The following is a 9,174-nucleotide window of genomic DNA, read 5'->3' as shown; positions in this document are numbered from 1 at the left end:
TGTTGTGCCTGTATGCTTACAGCGCAGTATTGGGGTGGGAGTTACCCGATTTTCCAGGTGTTGTGTGTCTCAGTTCCCCTGGCTAGGAAAACGGATCCCCTTCCCCCTTGCGCTTCCAGGTGAGGCGATGCCTCGCCCTGCTTCAGCTCTCGCTGGTCAGGCTGCAGCAGCTGACCAGCACCGATTGTCCGGCACTCCCTAGTGAGATGACCCCAGTACCTCAGTTGAAAATGCAGAAATCACCGGTCTTCTGTGTCGCTCGCGCTGGGAGTTGGAGACTGGAGCTGTTCCTATTCGGCCATCTTGCTCCGCCCCTAGGTTTCTTACCTAATGGCTACTTTTAGGTGATATATTTTGTTTAGGCAATTAGGAATTCAATTGATATAAATTATCAAGTCTTTGTACTGTTATATTCCTTTTTTCAAATATTATTTTATTTCTGCACTTAGGGTTATATATTTAGAAGGGTAATAAAATACCTTTCTCCTCTTGATCAGTAACTCTTACAAAAATAAATTAATCAAGCCTCCAAAAATATTACATGCTAGGTGTTATGGAAGCTACAGATGGACCTCTTTTTCTCCCTGAACATAGAGAAATAGAGAATGCAGGTATGTAATATAAATTCTGGTTAGAAAGTGATATTGTTCCTAGAGAGGTACAGGGCTTTTCAGCACAGAGCCTGGGGAGACTATGTTCAATTAAGGTAATATTCAAGGAAAATTTCAAAATAGGCAGGATTTGGGCTTGCAGAGTAAGGCAGAAATGTATTTTCTTTGAAGGAAGACATATAAGTGGTAGCATGGAGGCCAGGCATTGAGGGACATATATGGATGATGATTATTTCACCATCTTTTTAACAGGAAGGGCAAATTAATGCAGAATGGTACAGTTGTCTAGAATGTAGACTTGGAAGGCAAGATCATGATTTCAATTCCTAGCTGTACAATCTATTGTGCATGAGACCTTATGCAAATAATACCTCCTCTCTAAGCCTCAGTTGATCCACATGAGAAAAATGAGAGTAAGAATAATATCAATTTCATGAGATCATTGGGAGAACAAAATAAAATAATGTGTATTAATAGTTTAGGACAGAATATCCCAAATAAATCATTAAAACTGGGAGTTAATTTTAAAAAGCAGTTTGGGACACAGTTTTATAAAGGGTCTTAAGCGTTTGCCATTTTATTCTGCAGGCTTTTGTTCTATGTGGCCTTAGAAGTCATTTTAGTATAGTGATTAGTAGCACAGATTTTTAAAACAGGCCACCTGTTTGATTTCTGATTTGCTTGTTTGTAGGTATATAATTTTAGGCATTTTTTCTCATTTATGAAATAAGATGATTATTATGAAGATCAAATAATTTTTTATAATGCAAAGTCTATAGAATAGAAGCTGGTATGTAGGAAGTAGTGTAGATAGATAGATAGATAGATAGATAGATAGATAGATAGATAGATAATGTTATCTATTACTATTGCTTAGTCATCAAAAGTATTTTAGAAGAATGTGTCTGAATCAGAGATGTACTTGATATTAAAACAATGATGTGGCCCTGTGTAGAATAAATTGAAAAGAGAAGCACATTAGAAAGCATTTGCAGTCCTCCTAATTGGAGGGAGTGAGGGCATGAATTAAGACAGAAATAGTGAGAAATTAGAATTGAGGGAAGGATTTACAAAATAAATAAACCTTCGAATAGAGAGTACTTGGAAACTAATTGGATATGGGAAAAGAAATAAATGAGTGGTAGATGTCAATATTGAGATATTCAGTCTGAACATTGAGAGATGATGCCTCAGACAGAAATAAGAGATTGAGGAAATACACAGATCTGAGATGGATGTATTTTGGACATGTTGAGCTTGTGTTGCTTTTGGAACTTTTCACTGGAGATGCCTACGAGGTGAAAATGAAGAGCTAGGGCTAGAGAACTGAAATATAGATTAATAGGTGCTAGTTGAAATTGGAAAATAACAAGGAAGAGAGGTGAGAGACATAAAACAGTAAGACTGAAGTTACACATAAAAAAAATATCTAGAAGGATGAAGGAAAAAGTAAAGTTACAGAAGTAAGGGATAGGAGGGAATCTAAAAGGCCACAGTTTTATGGAAACTAAAGAGCAGTGTTTTAAGATAGAATTAGGCAAAATATCAACTGCTGCGAGGAGGTTCACATATAATGAGAGCTAAGAAAATGTCATTAAATTATAATGAAGAGACCTTGCCATGGATCACATAACATCTCAGCCCTTCTGGTTTTAGCATCCCTGGATGGACAGTTCCAGGCATCATTAACAGCGACACACATCAAAGTCAGGCCAAGATACTTCTCTCTTCTTCACTTCCTCCTAGACTACAGATCGTTCAACAACCTGAAGACCAACCCAGGAGTGTGGAGGAGTGAATTTCTGAAAGAAAACCCGCAATCAAGGGGAATGTAGTTTCGGGATGATACGGTTTGGATATGTGTCCCTGTCCAAATCTCATGCTGAATTGTAATCCCTCATGTTGGGGGAGGGACTGACTGGGAAGGGATTGGATGATGGGGTGGATTTTTCCCTTGCTGCTCTCATGACAATGAGTGAGTTCTCATGACATCTGGTTGTTTAAAAGTGTGTAGCATCTTCCACTTCACTTTTTTCTGCTCTGGCCATGTGAGGAGTGCTTCCTTCCTCTTGACCTTCTACCACAACTGCAAGTTTCCTGAAGCCTCCACAGTCATGTTTCCTGTACAGCCTGTGGAACTGGGGACCAATGAAACCTCTTTTCTTTATAAATTACTCAGTCTCAGGTAGTTCTTTATAGTAATGCAAGAATGGACTAATACAAAGGATAAATGCCCCAGCTCTATAGTCCTCTGTGTGAAAATGCTGAGGCCTGTTGTACATGGCTTCTTAGAGGCTATCTAGCAGGAATGAACCTCAGTTTTTCACATAAATAATCAGCATATTGGTACACTTTTCCCTTTCTCTCTCCCAGGAATCAATGGTCCCACTTTCTCAATTCTGTTGCAGGACACCCAAATGTATTATCTGCATCCAAGTCCTTATCTAAGTGTTTGTTTCCAGGACAAAACCCTAAGTTAAGACAGTTGATACCAGAAGTGGCTTTCAAAATCAGATCTTCATGATGAAGTCATGGAATGAATTTATCCCACAGTCAGATGACAAGTAGGGCTTCACTGCTCATGGCAAGTGGAGTGGTTTTAGCTCTTGGCATGCACTGACTAACATGAAACTGGTGGATTGGAAGGAGTTACAGATGAAAAGAAAAGCATTAGCCAAGCCAAATCTTTACCCATTGATATTCATGGGCACACAGGTAATTATAAAAATTGTGTAGTTGCCTGGCTTTTATTAACTACCCTGGTATCTTGATGAAAGATGATGACAATTTCAGTTCAGCAAAATATCTACTCAGAGAATGCTGTGAAAGTTGCATGGTAGTATTTAGAGCTATCTTTATCTCTTACGACTAGATTGCAGACAGTGCTAAAAATAAGGCTTTCAAATGAATCATAAAGGTGGCAGAACTTGAAAGAAGACTGACTTCGTTTGGTTTTAGTATAAATGTAGAAGTTTTCATCAAGGAATATCATTTCAAAATTGAAGATTTTGGCAGTGGATCATTGCTCAGAGGTGGTGAGATTCAAGGTATAAAGCCAAGGTTATAGGCAGGTGACTTGAAACAATAAAAAAGGATAAAGCGTTGAGAAAATGAAGAAGCTATAAGATTGTAGTGCTAGAAAATTTCTTGATGAAAGCTTGTGACTGTGACCAGAGAACTCAATGTATTTTATCAGAGTGAATGGGGGGAGGAGCTCATAAAAATATGTAGCATGGGGCCTGTAGGCCCTTTGTTTGGGACAATTTGTCCCATTTGGAACGGCTGTATTTATCCAATGCCTGTATCTCCATTGTATCTAGGAAGTAACTAACTTGTTTTTGATTTTACAGGCTCATAGGTGAAAGGGATTTGCATTGTCTTAGATGTCACTTTGGACTGTGGATTTTTGAGGTAAGGCTGAAATGAGTTAAGACTTTGGGGGACTGGAGGGAAGGAATTATTGGTTTAGAAATGTGAGGGCATGAGATTTAGGAGGGCCAGGAGCAGAATGATATGGTTTGGCTGTGTCTCCACCCAAATCTCATCTTGAACTGTAGCTCCCATAATCCCCACCTGTCATGGGAGGGACCTGAGGGCAGGTAATTGAATCATGGGGTTTGGATTTTTCCTATGCTGTTCTTGTAATAGTGATTAAGTCTCACGAGGCATAATGGTTTTAGAAAGGGCAGTTCCCCTGCACATGCTCTCTTGCCTGCCACCATGTAACTAGAACTCTCTGCCTACTTTACACTTTTTGGGTCAATCTGCTAATGAATTAAATTCTGATGTTAAAACAAGATTTGCTGCCTGCCACTGTGTGTTTCTATATATCTTTGTGCTTTCTACTTCAGTATCTTTTTCTACACACACACAATTATGCAAAAAGATATATATATATAGAGAGAGAGAGAGAGAAAGAGAGAGAGAGAGAGAGAGGAGAGAGAGGCTGGAGAACAGGATGGACAAAAATGTTTTTTTTAAGAAAGAAAGTAAGCAATGGGGGCTGGAAACACATTCTTGAATAACAAAAGAACATAAGTGAAAAAATAGAGTAATGGAGTAACCTGCAGGAAAATTTCTACCCTGGAATCCTTGTAGAAGTGATATGTGTTCATGATTTCCAGTGAAACACAGAAAATTTGTAACTGAGAGTCCGCATGGTGGCCTGATTCAGTATGCTTGGAGACTGCAGTCATGGTAACTGACTACAACTTGCATTCTTAAGGCAGGTGGCAGGATGTAGGCTGGGTTTTCTGCTTCGCTCCAGGGCTCAGTGACCTTGGTGTATGAAGTCAAGAGTAAAAAGATCTGGTTTAGATGAAAATATATGCAGTTTGGGCATTGGCAAGAAATGAACTTGACTCTTTTAGTTGAGTTCTATAATAGCGGGTTTATATTTTTTGAAGAAAGAAAAGAAAAAGGAAAAGAAACAACAACAACAACAAAAACCTTCAGGTGCTGAGAGGAATGAGTTTTGTAGAGTAAATTTTCACGGGTTAGGTCAGCATCTAAACAGTTATTTAGAATTTTATTTCATCACTTAAACAATGGGAAGACATTGAAGGTGTTTTACTTTAAAGAGATCAATGTGATTGCTGTGTCAGGGCATGGAGAAAAGAGTCACCAGAAACAGAGGGAACATGAGGAGCCTTTGACATTCCTCCAGAAGAGAAGTAATGAGGACTTCGACTCTTAATACTAGGTGTATATGTTATGTAGTATTTTCTGTTAATTAAACTTCTTAGTATAACAGTGCAGAAGGATAGTTTGCTTTATATTTTGTGGATATCCTGGAGTGCTAAGAAAAGGGGAGAATACTCCACCCAGCAATAGTTCATTAAAAATTAATTTCTGCAAAATTTCATAAAAGCTTGAAGGGATTAAGTAGTCATATATGTACCTTATGTAATCACCCTCTAATAAACCTCTTTGGTTATATGCATCTAAGAGTCACTTGGTAAAATGAGGAAAATATAAGTAATATCTATATGGTTAAAAATCTGATCATATGGTAAACTACAGGCATTCAATGTTTATAAACTCTGAAAAGGCATCCTCTGTAAATAAGCTATATTAGAGAGAATACATACAAATTTTCCTAATGCAGTTGAATATGAACTTCCCATACATGGGTGGGCAGATTATTAAACAAATTAGGTTTAATTCAGAGACTAGGAAACTGGGAACAACTGAAATTAATCTGTTAATTATTAGCTGTATCGGATTCTTAAAGAAAAGTCTTTAGAACAAAATGAAATGGTAAGTCAAATTCCACCTGTTGGAAAGTTGAATTCTGCTGACTTAATTTGCAAGTTAAAAAATGTGGATGTAGAAAACGAATCATAAAATCACATATTTTCATTTAGCTTTTCCGTATACCTTATCAGAAAACGGAAAAAGAAAGCCATGCAGAAAAGGACTGGAAAACAATCCTTGTGGTGCCCCCGGTTTGAGCATTGACAGTAAAATCTCAATCTGTAGTAGTGTTTAAAACAAAGGAAATGAAAAAAATTAATTCTTTTTTTTTTTTTTTTTTTTTTTTTTTTTTTTTTTTTTTTGCTTCAAAACTAGGAGTATTTATATTTTAAACTTGTATTTGGAAAGATGAATAAAATATCCAACAATGCGTTCCTTTACTGCTTTCATTTTAAATAAAAATATTTATAAGGGCATGGATATGAAGTTTTGATGTGAAAGCTTTGTTGGAACCTTAAGGCCATGTGCAATGAAGATAAGTTACACACTGTAGCTTATAAATTAAACAGGACACATTTTTGCTTCTATGGGGCCCTGGCTTCTTCACCAGGAAGTGAAGAATTAAGTGACTTCTTGTAGGCTTCTATATGTTGACTTTTGCTGTACACTTTGGTGAAAGCATTTCTGTCCTCCAAACCAGATCTCAAAGGTCTGATGTTGAAATGCAGTCTACAAGTAGCATGTACTTATTTCTGTAGCAGTCAAAGGATGGTTTCTTTTAAAAACACGTTCTTGACCCTCACTTTTCTTTTTTTTTTTCAAGTAGGGTCTTGCCATTTCATGCAGGCTGGGGTGCAATGGCATGATCAAGTGAGTTCAAGCAGTTCTCCTGTCTCGGTCTCCCAAGTAGTTGGGACTACACGCACACACCACTATACCCAGCTAAATGTTTGTATCTTTAGTAGAGACGGGGTTTCACCGTGTTGGCCAGGTTGGTCTTGAACTCCTGAGCTCGTGACCTTCTCCCCTCGGCCTCCCAAAGTGCTGGGATTACAGGCATGAATCACTGCGCCCGTCCACTTCCTTATAAATTGAACAATTTCTATAAATTAGTGTCAAAATGAAGGCATTTACTCCAACAGGCACTTTTTAAATTTCTTTTATATTGAGGGTAATTTTGTTCCAAGTTTTGCCTTTTCTGAAATGAGATAAAAATGTGATGCAAATTCCTTAAAGTTAAGCAGTTCACAGCTCCATTTATAACTAAATTTACACAGATTTAAAAGTAAATTAAATTAGTATGTATTATTTGCTCGAATGAACCATATGTCTATACTCAATAAACCAAGAAAGATAGTTTTATGAGCAAAAAAAGTTGTTTTATATGTAATATTCTCCTAAATTTAAATTTAGATTTTAGACAATTTAAAGGGTAGTGAAAAGCATATATTTGAAACTCTCAGAAAACTGAAACAATTATAATAAATCATATTCTTATGAGACAACTAAAATAAATGAAGTGTAAAGCACAAGATACTGTGGAAATTTCACAGTAGTGGATCTCACCTATGCAGATTCCACTGAACTGCCCAGATGAGGAAGAGAGAAAAGGAGATATAATGTTTTTAGTATGGGAGACTCAGCTTATCTTTTTACCAGTCACCAGGGATGAACTTGGGAAGAGACATGTTACTTGATTCCCCTCGGAGTGTATATAGCTCACCATATTAAAAGTAATTTAGTGCTAGGAAATACTTACCTACTTTTCATCCAACTTGGTTCCAAAACACAAGCTAACCACTAGATGTGATGCTCAATGAAGGAACAGTGACGCACTCCAAATCTAACTGGAAAACAAATGCATGGGCTGAATGTTTGTAATTTGGGACTAGTACTTTATTCTCTAAAGCAGTGCTTCTGTATGCATCTATATGAGTTTTTTTGGGCTGTCAAAATAAAGTACCACAAACTGGGTGTCTTTAAACAACAGAAATATATTCTCTCACAGTTCTGGAGAGTAGAAGTCTGAAAGCAAGGTGTCAGCAGGGCCATGCTCTCTATGGGGAATCTGTCCACATGCCTTTCTCTTGGTTTCTAGTGTTGCTGGCAATCTTGGGCGTTTCTTGATGTGTACATGCACCACTCCAATCTCTGCCTCCACTGTCATGTGCTCTGCTCCCTGTGCCAAGCTGTCTCTCTCCACTGATAAGGACACTAGTCTTATTTGATTAGAACCCACCCTAATGATTTCATCTTAACTTAATTACATCTACAAAGACCTTAATTACCAAATACGCTTCCATTCACAGGTTCTGGGAATTAGGACTTCAACATATTTTGGGGTAGAGGGACAAAATTCGACCTACAACAGGGTCTTAGAGTTAATTTTGACTATGGTAGATTTTATTTTTAACCATCTATACCGATTTTAGACTTGAATTCCTGTTTAGGATGTGACTCTATAGGACGTAAAAGTAAAGGTACCAGAAATATTACACAAAAAAAGTTGTTTTATCTTCTGTTAATTTTCTCTTCCAGGAAGAAACATTAATTACTGTGGTCTACGAGCAGATTATAAAGTTTCCTAAATATCAACTCGTAGTCAGAATTCTGAAGAAGGTACTGGATAGTAATTACTTCACTTGTGATGTGTCCTTAGTTTTTCACCTCATCTGGTGATATTTGTTCTTCCTACCTCTGAGTCGACAGTACAAGAGGCAAATATTTAAGGCTAGTCCAACCACAATTAGCTGTAATCCAAGTATATAACTATGCAAAATGAAAACCTGATCCAACCTAATATTAAATATCTCGAAAAGAAATAGCTTTCCTGAATTCAACCAGTTACCACACTTTGTTTTTAGGCAGCTTTAAATTTAGTAAATCTTAAAAAGATAAGGAAAATCTCACAGAATTATGTGAAAATAAGCTATAAGCAGAAACATTATTATTCTTTTTCAAAAGACTATATGAACACTTACATTCTCCATAGCAGAAGAATTGGTTATAACTTGGGTCAAACAGCCCAGGTATAAATTCTAGTTCTGTTACTTACTAAGACAGATTTTACTTCTGTAAAACTGGCATAATAATGATACAAATGTCATAATGTATTAAATGAAATAATGGAAGGAGAAAACTTAGCATAGTTCCTGGTACAAAGTAAGTGTTCAAAATGTTTGCAATAATATTTATATAGAAATGACTCGAGTGAATATTTATTTACTATGTAAATTCTTCCAGGTGGCTTCACTTCAGGCTAGAGGCTGAGGTAATTATAAAAAGAATTAGAACTTTTTTCTGGTTTCAAGGATCTGTTAATTTAGTGGGGAAGCTCATAATTTTAAAAACCATCACAATCCAAATG

General features: G+C 36.9%; 1 long non-coding RNA gene across 1 annotated transcript; it reads left to right on the top strand.

The window, feature by feature from the left end:
- The first annotated feature begins 3,108 nt into the window (after nt 1–3,108).
- LOC108520145 (uncharacterized) lies at nt 3,109–8,426 on the top strand. Its single transcript, XR_001882837.1, has 3 exons — nt 3,109–3,326; nt 3,962–4,022; nt 8,346–8,426. It is a non-coding gene; the product is annotated as an uncharacterized LOC108520145 (long non-coding RNA).
- The last annotated feature ends 748 nt before the right edge of the window (nt 8,427–9,174 follow it).

The sequence above is a fragment of the Rhinopithecus bieti genome, unplaced genomic scaffold, assembly GCF_001698545.2.
Source record: "Rhinopithecus bieti isolate Rb0 unplaced genomic scaffold, ASM169854v2 scaffold_1618, whole genome shotgun sequence".
Taxonomy (NCBI): domain Eukaryota; kingdom Metazoa; phylum Chordata; class Mammalia; order Primates; family Cercopithecidae; genus Rhinopithecus; species Rhinopithecus bieti.
Note: the sequence above shows the minus strand (reverse complement) of the source record. Positions and strands in the feature narration are given on the sequence as shown.